This window comes from Platalea leucorodia (assembly GCF_965183815.1).
Source record: "Platalea leucorodia genome assembly, chromosome: W".
NCBI lineage: Eukaryota > Metazoa > Chordata > Aves > Pelecaniformes > Threskiornithidae > Platalea > Platalea leucorodia.
Genome location: NC_138859.1, coordinates 16,531,560 through 16,552,640, shown reverse-complemented (window position 1 = coordinate 16,552,640; position 21,081 = coordinate 16,531,560).

Genomic DNA, 21,081 nt, shown 5'->3' with positions numbered 1-21,081 from the left:
GGTTTATCCCTCTCTCCTTTTCAAGGGTACATAAAACATGACTGAAGGCTCAGTTTAGGCCATTGTTCTGCCTCCCTTTGTTTTAGCTTAGCTTAGTTTTTGGAAACTAAAGCTTCAAGTTAAGATCATTGCAACCGATAAATAATATATTTTGGTAAGAGTCAGATTTTTTCAGCTAACTGAAGGGAAGTTTATGGAAGAGAAACCACCTTCTATCTTTTGTATACATAGTTCACTGATGAAGATATGATATGAAAATTGATTATATGAATGTACAGCTATATAGCCTGTGTGCAAAGGCAAGCTTATACAGTGTTTGAATTTGAACCCATTTTCAAATGCTTACTTCTGGGCATTTTTGCTTCTTAGGTAAGTAAGTGTCACGTTACTGATGTCGGTAAAGATTAACCTTGCCCATTTTACCTTAACAATACTATGGCATCGTGAAACAGGATATCTGTCTCATAACAAAGAAAGAACCCTAAAGTGAATGATAGTTTGCTTCGCTAACGGTCTGTAAAGGACTGCTTAGTGTTGCCAAAGTTAAGTGAACTTAGGGGAAAGGTAATTCTGGCAGGGGGAGATCACGGCCACCAACTCAAGGACCACCCACTCAAGAAACCCACCGACTCAAAAGATTAAGGAAGTAAAGGTCTCGAGAATCATTGTGAGCATGCGTAGTAATTTACATGGCAGGCGAAGAATTTTAACCAATCATTTAACAAAGTGACAATGAATATGTATTAGATGATTGTATAAATAACTGTTAGTTTACATCAACGGTGTGCTGGTTTGTACCACGCACCCGTATTTGCGCATTTACGTAATAAAGGAAAATACCTCGACTCTGTGTGTGAATTGGGCAACGCACACCCGGTAACGGACCCAAGTTTTTGGGACAACATTACCACAGACTATTGGATAGAATGAAAAAAAAGGGAACAAAAAAAATATCAGTAATTATCAGCTGTTTTTTGCTTTTCAGAGACCTGAAATCTTACTTTTTTTTTTTAAGAATAAAAATATTCAACCGAACTATATCCTTGCTTTCTTCATAAAAGATATATTCTGTGAGTGCTGCTGAAAGACATTTAAATACAGTTTTCTTTCTACCCCTGTATACTAGGTTTCTGTCTCTTTTTTTTTTTTTTTTTTTAAAAACCTTTTTCTACTCCTTGTTAATTGTATAGGGATAATAAGAAAGTGAGTCTCATACCGGTTTGCACTAAAGCAACCGACTTGCTGTTTTCTCTCATGCTGGCATTGGCACTCAGCAGACCATACAGTAAGGCAACTCAGGGAGTTAAACTGAAAAAAACTAAGCATACAAAAATAGTTTTCTGCTAGCTTAGCTCTCTTATTGGCTCACCATAGCCTTGGATGAGTGCCAGTGCAGCAGTGGGAATATGTGGATAAGAGCGAACCACAACACTGCAGCCAATATTCAGTAGGTCAGCTTAGTAGTATCATCTGGTGACACCTTAAAACAATTTATGTTGGGATCAAATTCTGTTATGTAACATTCATTTTCTAGAGCTTCTGAGTTTTGAACATACTAAAAATACTTCAAGAATAATTCAATTTCTAATCGTTGCTAGTACTAGTAAATATAGAACAAATCCAGCCTCCTCATGGTTCACATTGAGGTACCGTGTCAACAAACTGTGATCTATGGAATGCTTTTTGGATCACTATCACATTCTTGAAGGGCAATGCAAAAACCAGGTCACAGTGTGCTGGGTTCTTCTGTTTCCAGCTGCTAAATCAAAGGGTAAAAAAGAGAGTAAGAATTCACTGTATCTATTCCTCAGAATTAACTGAAACCACTGCAGTTGTTACTACACAGATATTCTGCAGCTGCAGAATAGAGGTCATGAGGTCTGTGTGGTTCCAACCTGAAACAACTTGTTCTTAATACATACCCTATTAAGAGTGTGGACAAGTTTTTAATATGAAAAGAAACCCAAAAAACAAAATCAAACAACCTGAGAGCTCCCTCATAGTGCTTGTTTATCCTATTTTCTCATTCTTACCTGAATCTACGGTAACTTAATGTTACTCAGGCCATACAACCCTTTCTTCTTCTTGTTTAGGCCTGTATAGCTCTTTCCTCTCACTCTACTTCCAGTTAATGCCTACAGTCTCCCGCCTAATCATCAACAGGCTAGAAAGATGCTTTTATCAGTCTCCTTTCCAGTCTTTAGAATAGTCTTCATCTCCCTCTCTCCTCTCCCCTTGAAACCTCTCTTCAACCTTGCCATTAAGCATACATTGCAAGTTTATCAATGTTTCTGCCAAAAACCTAAAAACTCTTGCTTTAACTCTCACATGTTCTGATCTGAAGTGGTATCTAGAATATCTGTAAGTTCAACAGATGTAGCTGGGCAATGGAGTCCAAGCATTTCATTTCGACAAAGGCAGGGAGAGCCTATGGGTTTATCTGAACCTAAGGGGATGATCAAGTCTGGAAGGAAGGTTACATCATTAGTTGGAGATATGAGAATCATAGAGTCATAGAATGTCCTGAGTTGGAAGTGACCCACAAGGATCATCGAGTCCAACTCCTGTTCCTGCATAGGACAACCCCAAAATTCACACCATATGTCTGAGGGCATTGTCCAAATGCTTCTTAAATGTTGTCAGGCGAAGAGTCAGAAAAAAATCAGTTAAGAAGAAGGAGCTGGAAGTCACCAACTTTGACCATTCTTTGACCATCAATGCTTAATTCATTACAGAGGCAGATTAAACAACCATCTGCAGAGAAAGCTCACTAATTAAAGATGTTGCCTCCTTAAAAGTGCATTTCTTTAATTTGTGTGAAATTTATTAATGAATTGCATCTGTGATGTTTTTCAAAAACATTGAGACAATGTCGTGGTTTAACCCCAGCTAGCAACTAAGCACCACACAGCCACTCGCTCATTCCCCCACCAGTGGGATGGGGGAGAGAATCGGAAGGGCAAAAGGGGAAAACTCGTGGGTTGAGATAAGAACAGTTTAATAACTAAAGTAAAATAAAAATAGAACAGTAGTAATAGTAATAATAACAATAATAATAAAAACAGGTAATAATAGTACAATAGTAATACAAAGCAAGCGATACACTCTACAATTGCTCACCACCCTCCGACCAATGCCCAGCACATCCCCCCAAGCAGCGATCGTTGCCCCTCCCCCGGCCAACTCCTCCCGCTCATATACTGAGCATGACGTCATGTGATATGGAATAGCCCCTTAGCCAGCCTGGGTCAGCTGTCCTGGCTGTGCCCCCTCCCATCTTCTTGTGCACCTGGCAGAGCAGGGGAAGCTGAAAAGTCCTTGACCAGTGGGAGCGCCACTTTAGCAACTACTTAGCACTACTTAGGAGAACCAAAACATCAGTGCATCATTGACACTGTTCTCATCCTGAACCCAAAACACAGCCCCATACCGGCTACCAAGAAGAAAATTAACTCTATCCCAGCTGAAACCAGGACAGACAACTTAAAGCAAAAATTAAAACGGTCATTTCCAAGACATTTTTTAAATCTTAAACTGGCCTAATTTTTAAAAGGTAAGAGAGAAGTTGAATACCCTGATTCTACATTTTTTTCTTTATTTTTTTCTTTATTATTTCAGCCCCCCAAAGTGTTACACATTTTGAAGTTAAAATTGATCTGATCTTCTCACTTCCTTGGGGAAAAAAAAGAAAAAGAAAGAAATTTCTATTTTGTATTTAGTTACCTTAAAGGAACCTCTTCTCAGGTACTGATATCTGCTTTCTGGAAATCATTTGTTCCAGACTTGGCACCCAAAAGGCAAGGAGTTTAAAAATACGTGATATTTTTAGAAACCCTTGTCCTTAACAAAAAAAAAACAAACAAAAAAAACCCAAAACCACCCAGACTGCTTAGGTAAAAATGATAATGCAATCTAGCACTGCACTCATTTTACATATATCTTTTCATGTCTCACAGTATAAATTAACAACAGGCATATCTGATACTGCACAAACTCTGCATGCCAAAAGCAATCAGACAGATTGAAATATATACCCCCTCAGTGATGCAAGTTATTAGGAGAATTAGAGATATGCTGAAGAGCTAGGATCAAGATCTGGCCTTATACATGGAAGATTTGAAACACACCAGTTTTAACTAGCTTTTACCTAACATTTTCTGCAGTATATGGGGGTGAAGTTTACAAAGTGTCTCCAAGTTGATACAAAAATTCACGGATGCTTCTCCTCACAGTCCGAATCTCCCCAAGGGAGAAACGGAGTATTCAGGGAGTCCCTGAAATGAAACTCAATAGCAACGAAGTTACTATTAAGCAGGTATCCTTTATTGCAGCGCTGGGCAGCACTGGGGATTCTCCACCATAAGTGCTCCACCGATTTGGTGGACTTTCAGAGATTATATACTATAAAATCCTACATATTCACAGGATTTCCGAGAAATCATTTACATAAACATGAGGTTTCCTGGAACTTATTAACATATGCAAATGTCCGATCCGCATGCGCAGTCGTCTCCCGTGGTGGTCTTCAGGTGGTCTTTGGGGGTCCTCAGATGAAGGCTCGTAGTCTTCTTCACTGTGTTCGCTGATTGACCCTTGCTTCTGCGCAAACTCAGTCCGAGGATCACGTAAACGGTGTCCTTCAAGGCTGTCGTCATTCTTTTGTGACCTCCTATCTTCCATGCATTTGTTCTCCCAAGGCCCAGTTGTCTGAGATGGGATTATCCCGGAGCCCCCTTATCTTACAACCATTCTAACTACTCCCTAAATCACAAAGGCCTTTCTTTTGTTTAGTTAAGTGACTAAGATATTTAAATATACTCCTTGCCCCTAGGCTTTCAGGAGGCATTTTGATGCAGTAGCTTTGTCTATCTTGGCTTTAACCCTTTCAAAGTAAAGCTGTATGAAACTCAGCAGTCACATTCCATAGGAGTTTGCATAAACATTTTCATCCATTCACATACAAGCAGGTCCCCTCCACAACATCAAACAAGTCCAAACCTCTGATAGTACTAATTCAGTCAGTGCTAACAAACTGCCGCTGGTTTTGCAATGAAAAAGGAAATTCTTATATACAAAAACATGATTATTCACAAATCTGACAGAAAACCCAAGAACTTCTTCAAATTAAGACAAAGATTTTTGGGTACCTAGCTAATATTGCAAACAAGCACATTTTAATTTTCAGTTTATGCTTAAAGCATAAGCTGAAATCCTGTATATAATTTGGAAGCTTGTGTGGAGGGGAAAAGGAGAAAGAGGGTTGAATTTTTTTTTCTGCAATCCATACAAATCCAAGCAAAATGAAAAGCTATGATTCCAACGTGTCTTTCTTTTAAGTCAACAAACTGCACTGCCTCTAATAAAAGCTACCTCTTACACTGTACTTCAGATTTCAGGGCCTAAACTTACATTGCATGCAAAGTACTCACTTTCAGCTTGAATTAAAGATTGATTCATTCCAATTCCAATTCCTATAATTCATTTAAAAAATAAGAATGATTCAAAACATCAAAGCAGTGCCAGCAACAACAGGAATTTTTGTTTTGGATTGTTGTCTTTTTTTTTTAATGCAGTCCTTGGAAGAAAGAGAAAACACATTGCTGGAGAATATCTGAATTTCCAGCTGGCTGTGTGTGTGGGAAATTAACATTAGCTATGACCACATTTCAATTTCACATGATTTTCAATGTCAGGATGGGCCCAGTAGTGTAAGTGGCACGAGGTGATGATGCAGGTGAGCTGGCCCCTCTGCCTGCAGGTGTAGGAGGGTACTGGAGGTAGAAGCCACACTGCCACCTGCAGCACCATGTGACTCAGCACTGACTCAGGGGACTTCCCTGGCCCTGCCACATCTCTAGCCAAACTCCTGCTGTCCTTGGCTGCCCTGGTCCTGCTGATGGAGTGGCCCAGCTGCCTCACCTCACCGCATGCTGCAGCACATAGAGTGCAGGGGGACTTGTGCTACCGAGCAGATTGAATTAGGATGCTTTTGTTTTAAAGACTTAATTCATAGAAAAGCTGAAGTGATACAGCCAACTACAATTTTCAGTGAACAAGTTGATACACTAGTAAAAAGGTAAGAGAAAAGGAGCCTCTGGCACCCAGCATTTCCATTGATCTGTACACAGCAAATCACTCCTGCTTCTCTACGGTCTTGCCTAACTAAGCCCCAGAGTTAAGGTTATATTAGCTATATGTCTCATAATTAGTGTTAAATCACCTTAGTAGTGATGCAAATCAAGTTGGCATTTGGCACAGGCTGCTGGCACTAAGTGGCAAAATAAAACAACAAAAGACATTTTATGTTGATATCTGAGATGCATTTATTCACCTCAGATCGCTATCTAAGTAGATAACATATCAGATAATCTCATTTCTGAAATGCCTCTAGTGTTTCCCTGAACATGATAAGGGAACACTGATCATGCAAGTTACTTTTAGACTTTTAAATAACTTGCACAGAATTTAACAAGATGTTTGTTAGTACCTGTTTCTTAATCTGAGAAGATATGGCATTAAGAACCCTTGAAAACCCTAAAGTATGGGTACTAAATGCTTAGCCACTATGGAAATTTTGATTCCTGAAGAATGCTAGCCTAAATTTCTGTGACAGAAAAAGCTGCTCACAATTCCTAGCTCTGTACTTCCATGACAGTGTTAAAGTTACTTGATTTCTCATTTGGCAATTTCTCCATCTGTGAAATGGAGTAACATAGCTGTGTTTTCCAACAAATGTTGAGAAGTGCCATATAAAACACTGACTGCCAACATCTTCCTGGGATGACTGTAAGGACAACTAATTCAAATGTCATGTCAGTGTATTATTAAATCATAATCATAGTACTGGTTCACATACATACAGTTACTTTCTTTTGGGGTTATTGTTTCAGTGCTGGAAGGGGAGTCATCTGCTTCTACTTCACCTGTTTCACTGAGTAGATTTGAAGGACCCACAGTATGAAGGGGGAGGAAGGGACAGAAGAGTCAAGCAAGTAAAGGAGACACATTAGAATCACAGAATCATAGAATCGTTAAGGTTGGAAAAGACCCTTAAGATCATCGAATCCAACCGTTAACCTATCACTGCCAAGTCTACCACTAAACCATGTCCTCAAGCACCACATCTATCCGTTCTTTAAATACCTCCAGGGATGGAGACTCAACCACTTCCCTGGGCAGCCTGTTCCAATGACTGACTACCCTTTCGATGAAGAAGTTTTTCCTAATATCCAACCTAAACTTCCCCTGACCCCCACCTCGCTACAACCTCCTTTCAGGTAGTTGTAGAGAGCAATAGTTCTCCTAAGATCTCCCAAGGACGTTCAGAAGAGTACTATAGCCAGCATTTATTTTGCCACAGCCCTCCCACCACCAGCAGCAGGTACAGTAGCTGTCATGAAGATGGAACACATCTGCAGTTCTCTCAGCTTCATAAACTTTCAGATAGATGAAATACAGGTAGAGGCCTACCTCTCAGGGATACATGTTTGTATGTCAAGTCACATGTTTGTATGTGGGAGGAGAAGGGAGAACACACCTGCATACCAGGGCAAAGAGAGAGGGTGTGCTCAACAAGGAAAACTGTGAAACATCCACTCCCCTACTTTAGGGCCACAGTTGAAGCACAGCCATTCAGCTGCACCTGAGTTATAAGGTCCCTCAGTGAGGAAGAGGCCACAGCATGCTGGAAATGACAGAACCTGTTTCTGCTGCATGACGTGGGAGAACTATTGGATAACTTGGGAAGTTTCTAGGCTCAGGAGAAACAGCACTGCTACAGAGGTAAGGTGGCTTCCCCAGGCAGAAAATTTGCACTGACTTGGACGGTGTATGATCAGCACCCTAAATTTCCTCCCTGACAAAAATCCTGTTCCCTCCTTCCCCACTCCACCCCTAAAAATGGTGGGGGATCTATTCAGAAGAACAAAGCATCAAAGTTTCCTACTATATCGCCATTTCCTCAAAGGGCAAGATATATGTAGCTCTCTCTTAAATCTTTCAGCTAAAGAGTATTTGGCAATACATTTTCTGGGTTCACAAACTGCTTCAGTTCCTAACATACCAACATGCAAAAGAAATCCAGACCTAGTGAAACGCCTAGTTCAAGCTCTTAAAATCCAGATAAAACTAGTTAGCTAGTGTTTATTTTCTAGGATGCTGCATCAGACTGAGTAACTCTCTCTTCCTGTACTGCCTTTGTTTCAAATTAGGGCATATGCAATACTGCCAGAAGTTATCACTACTGGGAAACTACATACTTTATTGTTGTTCTTTGGACTCATGTGACCTTCATTATAAAATAGCTACATTAAAAAAAAGCTACAGGTGAGTCCTAGTAACTCATGGAAAAAGAACATAAGCAGCAGCTGCACAAGGCTCTTAGTGTTGCCTAAGAGTACTCTGACAAGAAGTTGCCCCCTTGCTCTCTCCTAGTTACAGGAGGGTTGCAACAGTGCGTGTTTGATGCTTTGGTACAGTGGGATAGTGGGAAGCAATCCTGTATAGCAGAAATGAACAACCTTTTCTCCACAAAATGCAATAAAGGAATACAGTTAGGGCTCTATTAGTTTTCACCAGTTCACTCTTCATAAAATCCAGAAGTAGCAGCATTCAGGAAACTGAGGCAGGATGAAGGAGCTTTCCTACACTAAAGTTCTGACAGAGTTGACAGTCATACCCACTCATTGCCTTCAGAATAAACTCTGAGTGGCTACATTATGGAATCCGGGATGATTTTTCTGAAGACAGATACTCATCTACGGTGAACTACACTGAAGCTGGCATGGAATATCCCTTTGGTCAGTTGGGGGTCAGCTGTCCCAGCTGAGTCCCTTCCCAACTTCTTGTGCATCCCCAGCCTACTTGCTGGCGGAGTGGTGTGAGAAGCAGAAAAGACCTTGACTCTGTGTGAGCACTGTTCAGCAATAACTAAAACATCAGTGTGTTACCAACACTTTTTTCATTACAAATCCAAAACATAGCCCCATACAAGCTACTATGAAGAAATTTAACTCTATCCCAGCCCAAACCAGTACACTCACATTCCACAAAACAAAAATACCACACACAAAACTATTTTGGATATAATCTGCTTGTCCTGATTTCAGCTGGGATAGTTAATTTTCTTCCTAGTAGCTGGTAGAGTGCTGTGTTTTGGATTTAGGATGAGAATAATGTTGATAACACACTGATGTTTTGGTTCTTGCTGAGTAGAGTTTACACTAGTCAAGGACTTTTCAGCTTCTTGTGCTCTGCCAGGTGTACAAAAAGCTGGGAGGGGGCACAGCCAGGACAGCTGACCCAGACTGGCCAAAGGGCTATTCCATACCATGTGACATCATGCTCAGTACATGAAGCTGGGGGAAGAAGGAGGAAGGGGGGGACGTTTGGAGTGGTGGCATTTGTCTACCCAAGTAACCGTTACGTGTGATGGAGCCCTGCTTTCCTGGAGATGGCTGAACACCTGCCTGCCAATGGGAAGTAGTGAATGAATTCCTTGCTTTGCTTGTGCATGTGGCTTTTGTTTTACCTATTAAATACAATAATGAGTCATAAAAATTGCACTGTAAAACTTAAGTGGTTTAGTAATATGTGATATGGTTAGTTTCTCTCCTGAATGCTTAAATAACTCACTTGAAATAAAGGAAAGTACATTGGTTGACATAATACTTCCTGTAGCAGTTTCATGGTTTAACCCCAGCTAGCAACTAAGCACCACGCAGCCGCTCGCTCACTCCCCACCAGTGGGATGGGGGAGAGAATCAGAAGGGTAAAAGGGAGAAAACTCATGGGTTGAGATAAGAACAGTTTAATAATTGAAGTAAAATAAATTAGAACAGTTAAATAGGCAAAGCAAAAACCGTGCGCGCAAGCAAAACAAAAGAAGTAATTCATTCACTACTTCCCATCGGCAGGCAGGTGTTTAGCTGTTCCCAGGAAAGCAGGGCTCCATCACGCATAACGGTTACTTGAGAAGACAAACACCATCATGCCCAATGTCCCCCCTTCCTTCTTCCTCCAGTTTATATGCTGAGCATGACATCATATGGTATGGAATAACCCTTTGGCCAGTCTGGGTCAGCACCGCCCCCCCCCCCCCCCCGGCTGTGCCCCCTCCCAGCTTCTTGTGCCCCTGGCAGAGCAGGGGAAGCTGAAAAGTCCTTGACCAGTGGGAGCGCCACTTAGCACCTCTTTAGCAACAGCTTAGCACTGCTTAGCAAGAACCAAAGCATCAGTGTATCATCATCGACATTGTTCTCATCCTAAACCCAAAACACAGCCCCATACCGGCTACCAAGACGAAAGTTAACTCTATCCCAGCTGAAACCAGGGCATAGCTCTTTGTAAGTTACCTAATGAAACCTACACTTACACATGTATTTGCTCTAGTTCTCTGTTTTGATGGCCACTAAATGCCCACACTTGGGGATAGTTTGTTATTTCTTCTAACATACTCCACAGAGCCTTATTTGGCTATTTCCCTTGCACGAAGCTGGTTGCCAGCTGAATTCCACAACACAGAATGCATTAGCTGAAAATGGGAAAAGCTTCAATTATCTAAATAGCTGAAGGTCTAAAAATAGCTTTCCAGTGACAGCTAATATAGCCACAGCTGAGATCATTGCTCTAGCTTGCATGAAAGCTCTGAGTTTCACAGTACATTTATCTGCAGAAAGAGTCCACTTTAAATGAGGCAGTAAAGTCCCCAGAACATCTGTTAATTAATTTTTCCACATTACATAAGTCAATTACATGCATTTGTCACCCAACATTAAGGGGCAGACAGGTTCTTTTAAGGATCCTTGGCAGAATGATGATGGTGCTAAGTTGTAGTTACAATTAAAGCTTTATTTTCTTAACAGGATTTTATGATTAGCATAGCATAGAATTTATGATCAGAATAGCACAAGATCTCTATAAGTAGAATCAGTGTAGTACAATTTTATAAGTAGCGTAGCACAGAATTTTATAGCAGCACTTAGCTTATGGTTTCTAATCACCTGGACCCTCTGCAGATTGGGTCAAATCTTAATACTTGGCTTGTCATATCAGCATAACAATCCTAATCTAGACTTGAAAACATATAAAAGAATGCGAGTCACCGACTCAATCCTTGGAGGAAGCAGACGATGGTGGAGGTATCCCTGACCACCAGGGGTTCACGGGTTTTGCTGTCCAGCAGCAGTTATGATCCAAGTCCCATTTAGTACCTGTAACTGCTTGATTTTATAGACAGTGCTCTGTGTGCTGTTATGCTTCCCTGTTCTGTGATGGGGTCATCACCACCACCTGGTTGGCCGGGTGCCTGGGACCTTCAAAGTTGGTAAGAAGGGGAGTAGTCGGCCTGGTGCCCAGGAATCTTAAGGCTGGTAGGGAGGGGAGGAAGAAAACTGTTTGGTTTGTCTACTTGGTTCACAGGACCTTCAGGACCTGATGAGGAGGGGAAAGGGAACAAATACATGACCAGCTTGGTCACAGAGAATGGCCGCTTGCCTTATAAAATGGTGTTAGTTATGCTAACCATATTAACAGGGGTCAGGAACAGGGGATACTGGTCACAGCATTAAAGCGTTAACCATCAATGGGTTGGATGTACAACAGCAGAAGTGTCCAACAGTTTGCTTTAAAGATAAGTCTTCGAAATAGTGTAAAGTTACTTCAGACTTTCCTGCAAAGTCTACTCCATTTAACTTCTCAAATGAGAAAATCAACAGGTAGGTTAAAATATAACAAGCAGAAAGACAAGAATTCTTATCACTGGGGCTCAGTGCCAATGGAAAAAAGTGCAGCTCAATGTGAATCTCATCAGTCCTGTGATGATGAAAATCAAATGTAGCAGCTCTTTGCCTGGCAACAGTTTCTCAATACATTTTGATTTCTCAGTACTGAATTAATCATCTTTTCTAGAGAGCACAATGGAGGACAGTGAAAACAACAGCTCTCCTTGCAGATTTGGTGAACTTTTCTTCCCTTCTGATATAACTTAGTGACTATTTTAACACTGACATGTTGCTTGGGACTATGTTGTGGACATGCTGGGAGGGGGTAGGGAAAGGGAATTCACAAGTGTGGGAATCTTCAGAGTGAATAGCTGAAGTTATGAACTTTAGGACTGATTATATCCAATAATGAAAAGAAAATTTTAAATTAGTAACAAAACATTTTTTTGCAAAGTATATAATTAACCTTTAAAATTCAAAATGCCATCAAATTTAAGAGTTCAGCTGGAGGCAAGAAGGATTATGTATTTATGTTTATAATGCAAACATCTATAATCATAGAATCATAGAATCGTTAAGGTTGGAAAAGACCCTTAAGATCATCGAGTCCAACCGTTAACCTATCACTGCCAAGTCTACCACTAAACCATGTCCTCAAGCACCACATCTATCCGTTCTTTAAATACCTCCAGGGATGGAGACTCAACCACTTCCCTGGGCAGCCTGTTCCAATGCTTGACCACCCTCTCGGTGAAGAAGTTTTTCCTAATACCCAACCTAAACTTCCCCTGGTGCAGCTTGAGGCCGTTTCCTCTCGTCCTATCACTCATTACTAGGGAGAAGAGACCGACCTCCACCTCGCTACAACCTCCTTTCAGGTAGTTGTAGAGAGCAATAAGGTCTCCCCTCAGCCTCCTCTTCTCCAGGCTAAACAACCCCAGCTTCCTCAGCCGCTCCTCATAAGACTTGTGCTCTAGACCCTTCACTAACTTCGTTGCCCTTCTTTGGACACGCTCCAGCACCTCGATGTCCTTCTTGTAGTGAGGGGCCCAAAACTGAACACAGTACTCGAGGTGCGGCCTCACCAATGCCGAGTACAGGGGCACTATCACCTCCCTGGTCCTGCTGGCCACACTATTCTTGATACAGGCCAGGATGCCATTGGCCCTCTTGGCCACCTGGGCACACTGCTGGCTCATGTTCAGGCGGCTGTCAACCAACACCCCCAGGTCCTTTTCTGCCAGGCAGCTCTCCAGTCACTCCTCCCCCAGCCTGTAGGATTGCATGGGGTTGTTGTGACCCAAGTGCAGGACCCGGCACTTAGCCTTGTTGAACCTCATACAGTTGGCCCCGGCCCAACGATCCAGCCTGTCCAGGTCCCTCTGTAGGGCCTTCCTACCCTCCAGCAGATCGACACTTCCACCCAACTTGGTGTCATCTGCAAACTTCCTGAGGGTGCACTCGATCCCCTCATCCAGATCATCAATGAAGATATTGAACAGGACCGGCCCCAGTACTGAGCCCTGGGGAACACCACTCATGACTGGCCGCCAACTGGATTTGACTCCATTCACCACCACTCTCTGGGCTCGGCCGTCCAGCCAGTTTTTAACCCAGCGTAGAGTGCACTTATCCAAGCTGTGAGCAGCCAGCTTCTCCAGGAGAATGCTGTGGGAGACAGTGTCAAAGGCCTTACTAAAGTCCAAGTAGACAACATCCACAGCCTTCCCCTCATCCACTAAGCGGGTCACCTTGTCATAGAAGGAGACCAGGTTAGTGAAACAGGACCTCCCTTTAGTTCCCCGGATCCTCCTTCCGACCCTTCTTGTAGAGGGGCGTCACATTTGCTAGCTTCCAGTCATCTGGGACCTCCCCGGTTGACCAGGACTGCTGGTAAATGATGGAGAGTGGCTTGGCCAGCTCCTCTGCCAGCTCCCTCAGTATCCTCGGGTGGATCCCATCTGGCCCCATGGACTTGTGAGCATCCAGGTGGAGGAGCAGGTCGGTGACTGCCACCTCTTCGACAACTGGGACTTCATTCTGCATCCTATTTCCATCTCCCAGCTCAGGGGCCTGAAAACCCTGAGGATGACCAGTCTGACTATGAAAGACTGAGGCAAAGAAGGCATAGATACATTAGGAAAAGAGACAGCTGCCATTATTCTGAGGATTTCTATATGAACTGTTCTGTGCCAATAAGATTAAGGCAGCAGAAAAACTGATGGCATAAAATTGGTGAAAAATCCCTTGTTGTAATGCTATAAACATATTTCATTTAAGTAATCTATTCCAGTATAATCAAAATTTCTTTGCATTTTAAGTTGAAAAAATCTTGCACTTTTGAAATAAAGTGATATCAAAGAATAATGTATTAAAAACATTGTTAATAATGCCTCTGTAAGAAAACTGCATACGCACACATTAAAGCTCACATGAGAGGGAGCATATTAGAAAACAATCAAAAGATAGCACATTTTTCTCTCAATTACAATGTTTTTGTAAATATAATCTCAATTTAAAGTGAATTTTTCAGTAGGATGGCAATCAATGTACTAAATCAAAACGGTGTGTAGAAATGGGGAAAGTAACTTCATCAAACTGATTTTCCAGAGCTTGTGTTATTTTGATGGTCAAGAAACACCAAGAAAGAATATGTGCCGGTATTCTTTCAGATTTTTAGTTGTAATCATACAAAACTTCTTTCACAACTATTTTCAGCTCTTTATGACAAAAAGAAGGGAGAATATATTGGCAAGATAAGGATTATTATTCTTTTATTCTATTATTTACAGAACAATAGAATGGCAAACTTAGATTGACTTATTTTTCCCCTTAGAATACAGTGCAGCAATTTCAAGTGGACACTGTAGGTGCTACATGTTTGTAGCATGTAGAAACAAATATTAGGTTTTTCTGACATTCCAAATTATATTACATTTATTGTAATTACATGAAAAGTTATTAATATTGCAATATTATCATTTCATAATATAGTGCTCATAAGTCTGCAGTAGCTGTCAGCTCTCTTGATACCACAGCATTAAAAACTAAACCACTTTCATTTGGTTGCCCTGTCTTAAATGCTACACAGCAAAATGAATATTCCAAGTCATCTCAAATGAGGATAAAAGTCTCTTCCGTTAATTTTTTATGGAAGGAATGCTTTTATTTAACTATATCTGAACTTCTGGTGAAGGTAGAAAGACCGGAAATCAGAGTTGCAAGATGCAACTTTACTAGTGTTAATAGTTGTTTTGAATTATTTAGATCTACTCTAAGTCTACTCACATACTCACGTGAGTGGGTTTGGGGTTTTTTTTTGTTTAAACACACATGCACGCAAAGCTTGTTCTTAATTTTTTTCTTCTTCTTCTGGGTTCTCTACTAGTGATTTCTTTTGTCTGCCAAGATTTTTGCATTAGATTAATCTCAGAAGATAACATTTGTTCTCAGTTGTAGCCCTTAATTCTATAAGAAAACAAGTAGAGACCACTTCTGTTAAAAACAAAAAGCTTGAATGTCAAATTCCTATGGCTTGGTATGGGCAGCCAGGATAAGACTAAAGGAAAAGAGGGGAGGTAAGTAGCATCCTTGCAGTTCCAGCTTTTACATTCACATTTTTTGCATTTTGTACGGTTGTTTTCAGTAGCATTTTCATTTTCATTCATACATGCTCTCTCTATATGAAGAAAAATCTGATATACTGCATATTAGTCTGTCATGGAAAGTTCACCTTGAGAGAAATATACACAGACACACACAGTGAAATCCTGTTGTTTTCCAAGGAGACTAGTAAACATGTATTTGTTCATCTGCACAGATAGCAAATGCTCAGAGTTATTAGGGAGATGAATAAAGAACAGAAAATAGAGATGTTGATTGTTACAGTTTAAGCAAGTTTCCATTCCTGTTGTTAGTGCTCTAAAAGACAAAGAGATACAACTTCAAAACTGAATGAAGTCTTGCTAGTATGATTTTGAAATAAGTAATTGACTCATCTGCATATGGCCGATTGTTCTAAAGTAAACAGTCCCATGAGAAATTAAGGGCTGTGTTTCTCACTTATGGCTAAAACAAAGCATGTCATCTTTAAAAGGTGCAACTGTCATGCAACAAGGCTGCCCATGCCAATCTCTCAATGCATAATTCAAGTTTTCTGTACTTTGACATCCAGATCACGATATTTCATTCTACTATGTGTATTAGTTCAGCATGTCCAGTTGAGTTTTGACCTCTACTACACAATGCCATTTGGGTACCTGGGTTCAGTCTGAAAATACAGAGTAACAAAAGACAAACTGCCTATTATACATGAGAAAGGAAGAGATTTAAAATAACACAATCTCACCTAAAATCTATGCTCCCTTTACAGGTGTCTCTTAGCTGCCCCAGTTTTGATCTACATCCTTGCAATAAGGTTGGCAAGTCAATTTGAACCTTTGGTTAAAATTTACCTGATTTCTGGTCAATGTCACAGACTAGAAGACTCAAAGGAACCTAAAGAGGGCATCCAATTCATCCACCTGATTAAAGCAGGATCATCTCTACATGTCATTCCTGAAAGACATTAGTTTAACCTGTTCCTTACAGCTACAGCATGCCACCAAGGCTCCACAGCTTTCCTTCAGAAAAAACCTTAACTAGTAGCCAAAGCTTCCTTTTTGTAATTTAAACTCATTGATTACTGATGTATTTGTCATGTGTATGGGAGAACAGACTGTCTTTCACTTTTGTAACATTTTTTAATGTATTTGGAGGCCTACTTTCTCTTGGTTAGGTAAACATATTAACAATTTTATTTTTTGCTCTAGAGATAATTTATTCTAGTTCTTTGACCAGGTTGCTATCTATTTGAATCTCTCCAAATGATTTTTCCTCCATGCATGGTATCTAAAATACAGCACTGACATGGAAACCTTGCAGCACTGAATCATGAAAAAAAATGATTTTTTTACCTTGCTTTCACAGGCTATCTTAATTTCACTTCCAGTACAGTGTTTAATTTCTCATCCAAACAGCACTGTTGACTCATGAAACCTATGTACTGCAATCACTCCAGGATCCCTTTTTGCAGAAGTGTTGCTTACTCAGTTGCTTTTCATTCTGTATTTGAATAGATGATGGTTCTTACTGGGATGCAGTACCCTGCACTTTTCCTTGTTAACTAGTATTCATCAACTTGTCAAGATGAATTTTAATTCTAAGCCTGTCTATATATGCTTATTCTTTTCCAGCTTAGTGTTACCTGTAAATTTAATGATTGTACTCTTATTTCATCATCCGAGTCATTAATACAAAGTATTGATAAGTGCTACACACAGATCATATTCACTGATATTAAGCCACTGAATTTTGAGAATAGTTTTCCAACTAGTATTGCATCTAGCCTGTGGCACATCATTGTCCTGGTTTCAGCTGGGATAGAGTTAATTTTCTTCTTGGTAGCCGGTATGGGGCTGTGTTTTGGGTTTAGGATGAGAACAATGTCGATGATGATACACTGATGCTTTGGTTCTTGCTAAGTAGTGCTAAGCTGTTGCTAAAGAGGTGCTAAGTGGCGCTCCCACTGGTCAAGGACTCTTCAGCTTCCCCTGCTCTGCCAGGGGCACAAGAAGCTGGGAGGGGGCACAGCCGGGGGGAGGGCTGACCCAGACTGGCCAAAGGGTTATTCCATACCATATGACACCATGCTCAGCATATAAGCTGGGGGAAGAAGAAGGAAGGGGGGGGGGGACATTGGGCATGATGGTGTTTGTCTTCTCAAGTAACCGTTATGCGTGATGGAGCCCTGCTTTCCTGGAGACGGCTGAACACCTGCCTGCCGATGGGAAGTCGTGAATGAATTCCTTGTTTTGTTTTGTTTGCGTGCACGGTTTTTGCTTTGCCTATTTAACTGTTCTAATTTATTTTACTTCAATTATTAAACTGTTCTTATCTCAACCCATGAGTTTTCTCCCTTTTACCCTTCTGATTCTCTCCCCCATCCCACTGGTGGGGAGTGAGCGAGCAGCTGTGTAGTGCTTAGTTGCTGGCTGGGGTTAAACCACGACAGTCCTTTCTGGTGCCCAACGTGGGGCTCGAAGGGTTCGAGATAACAACAGATTTAATTGGAATGCGCTAGATCGAATTTATAGCTGTTATTGCTGTTTAGCTGTTAATCGGCAGGCTTCTGTGCTTGCCATGGGGCTTGCTTGCCTTATTGTATGTTAGAGTCTAGTGCTTGTTAGTGGCTGCTTTTTGCTTTTGCTGCTTGCTGTATCATCTTACTCTGCTGTGCCTGGGAACATTTTGATAACAGCAATGGCCATGTGCCTTGGCTGGCAGATGGCTAGGGCATCTCTGCTGTTTTTCTGTGCTGCTGTACTGGACAGGCTGGAACTCCAGTGTGAACTGGAGTCGAAGGGACTGTGACCTGTGGACGAGTCCCTGTGGGAGCATGACACCCCAAAGTGTCTGTGGACGTGGATAATCCCATGTCAGAGCAGCCCATGGAACTTAAGAGTGGAGCAGAGATCCACCTACAGCCCATGGAGGACCCCATGCTGGAGCAGGTGGATGCCCGAAGGAGGCTGTGACCCCATGGGAAGCCTGCGCTGGAGCAGGCTCCTGGAAGGACCTGTGGACCCGTGGAGAGGAGAGCCCACGCTGGAGCAGGTTTGCTGGCAGGACTTGTGACCCTGTGGGGGACCCACGCTGGAGCAGTTAGTGAAGAACTGCAGCCCGTGGGAAGGACTCACGTTAGAGAAGTTCGTGGAGGACTGTCTCCCGTGGGAGGGACCCCACGCCAGAGCAGGAGCAAGGGGAGTACTCCATTGCAGTGTTAAACCCTATAACCTGGCCCAAAGGGGCCAGGGGTGGAGACTGTAATGGAAATACCTTTAAATTGTTGTAACACATGATCTGAGTTGCATGTTATAGGAATTACCATAGCAGGAACCACCTGAACCAATGGAGAAGAAGCCTTACAAGAAGCAGTGCAAGTGCAGCAGTGACCTGACCTGAGCTGGCTTTGGTGCCCAATAACTCCACGCAACACACTACCTCTCCTGTCCTGAGTGACCACTATCACAGATGGAGCCCAAAGTCATGGACTAAAGGAGCTCAATGGATATTTTTGGGACAACAGGGGTGGTGGTTAAAGAGCATGTATTGGATAATGCGGGACCTGAGCATGACGTAAATGGTATGGAATAAGGGGTGGATACTGTCCTGGTTTCAGCTGGGATAGAGTTAACTTTCATCTTGGTAGCCGGTATGGGGCTGTGTTTTGGGTTTAGGATGAGAACAATGTCGATGATGATACTGATGCTTTGGTTCTTGCTAAGTAGTGCTAAGCTGTTGCTAAGTGTCGCTCCCACTGGTCAAGGACTTTTCAGCTTCCCCTGCTCTGCCGGGGGCACAAGAAGCTGGGAGGGGGCACAGCCGGGGGGGGGGGGGGGCGGTGCTGACCCAGACTGGCCAAAGGGCTATTCCATACCATATGACACCATGCTCAGCATATAAACTGGGGGAAGAAGAAGGAAGGGGGGACATTGGGCATGATGGTGTTTGTCTTCTCAAGTAACCGTTATGCGTGATGGAGCCCTGCTTTCCTGGAGATGGCTGAACACCTGCCTGCCGATGGGAAGTAGTGAATGAATTCCTTGTTTTGCTTTGTTTGCGTGCACGGTTTTTGCTTTGCCTATTTAACTGTTCTAATTTATTTTACTTCAATTATTAAACTGTTCTTATCTCAACCCATGAGTTTTCTCCCTTTTACCCTTCTGATTCTCTCCCCCATCCCACTGGTGGGGAGTGAGCGAGTGGCTGTGTGGTGCTTAGTTGCTGGCTGGGGTTAAACCATGACACACATACAGCTAACCATGCTTCCTAGCCAAAAAGTGTCAGGTGAAACAATACAACAATTTTTTACTAAAAGCAAAATATGTAACATCTGCTGTTTCTTTCTGTTAAGAAAGCCTTACACATTTTCAAAGACAGAAATTAAGTTGATTAGACATTATTTGTTCTTGACAGATCCATGTTGACTTTCTCATCTTTTCTTCTAGATACTTACAAACTCTACTGTATTTGTACAGTGTTTCTGCAGAAATGTATATTAAGCTGCAAGACAGTTTACCAGCTACCCCTTTTCTCCCTCTTAAAACTTAAATAAGGTAGACAACATTTTTTTTTTTTTTTCCTTTTTTCAGCCTTCCATTGTTTCACACATCTTCCATAAGTTTTCAAAGGTAGCTGCTAATGCCACTAAGATATCAAGATCGCCCCCTTGGAGTTCACAAGCAATGCTGTCATGAATTTCAGGATCCTTCATTTTCACTTGGACCATCCTGAAGATGGTCGGTTTTCTCATTTCAGAATGGAGTTTGACTTGCAACACAAGTTTGCCAGTGAGTATATTGTACACCGCAGTGAGCCAAGTTGGAGTTTGCTCCCTTGCACAGTCAGTCCTTGTCTATGTAAACCTACCCAAAGTTAACTCTTTTTCCATGTGTCACACATCAATAGTAACCATATAGTCAAAGTTCACTGTCATAGTCACAAAAGCAAACATCTCACATTCTTCATGCCTGGCTATGCAGAATTATCAGTCTTGCTTTCAGATGCTTGTGGCCATACAGTTTGTGTAAATAGCTAGATGTCATAAGAATATCACATCTCTTTCCACAATCATCTCTCAGAAGCTAAAAAAAAAAAAGTAAGGATAATGGATCAACTCCTCATGCTTTCCAAAGAGGCAAGTTTTAGTAGGTAATTGTACAAGTTTTCTTGCTGTTCTCAATCCATGTTGTTTACTCATGGGAAGGAGAAGGAATAAAATAAAAGGAGTATGACAGCTTCCTGTAGGAAAGAACTCTATGGTAACCAATATCTTTTGGTAACATTTAAGGCCAGAGATGATAACTGCTCCCATCCCACTATCACTCCACTCAAAATTTCTCCTTAAACGATGTCTGCAAGGAGTTAAGCAAAGACTGAATGGGAGAACAATATTGAAATTTCTTTTCATGTAGGAATATGCCAACTCTCACCTTCATTCACAGACTTGGAAAGGTAATTGGATCCAAAATTAATTTCATTGGAACTAGTCAGAAGTCAACATAAAATCTTTTGCATAAGGGAAGAACTTGTTCCTCAGAAGCGCTCTAATACAACCAACTAAAATAAATCTTTGATTCTTCAAGTCATTTTTTCCTAAGTTCAGTCTGTCTTCACTATGACTGTTTTCCAACTGTGATCACATTGGTTCTGTCTACCCAGACTTTCCACATCATTGATGAGAAGCCCGATTTCCACAAGCGAAATGAGAATAAAACTAGCTCTCCATATAATAACAGTGCTTATAACTAATCAGGAATTC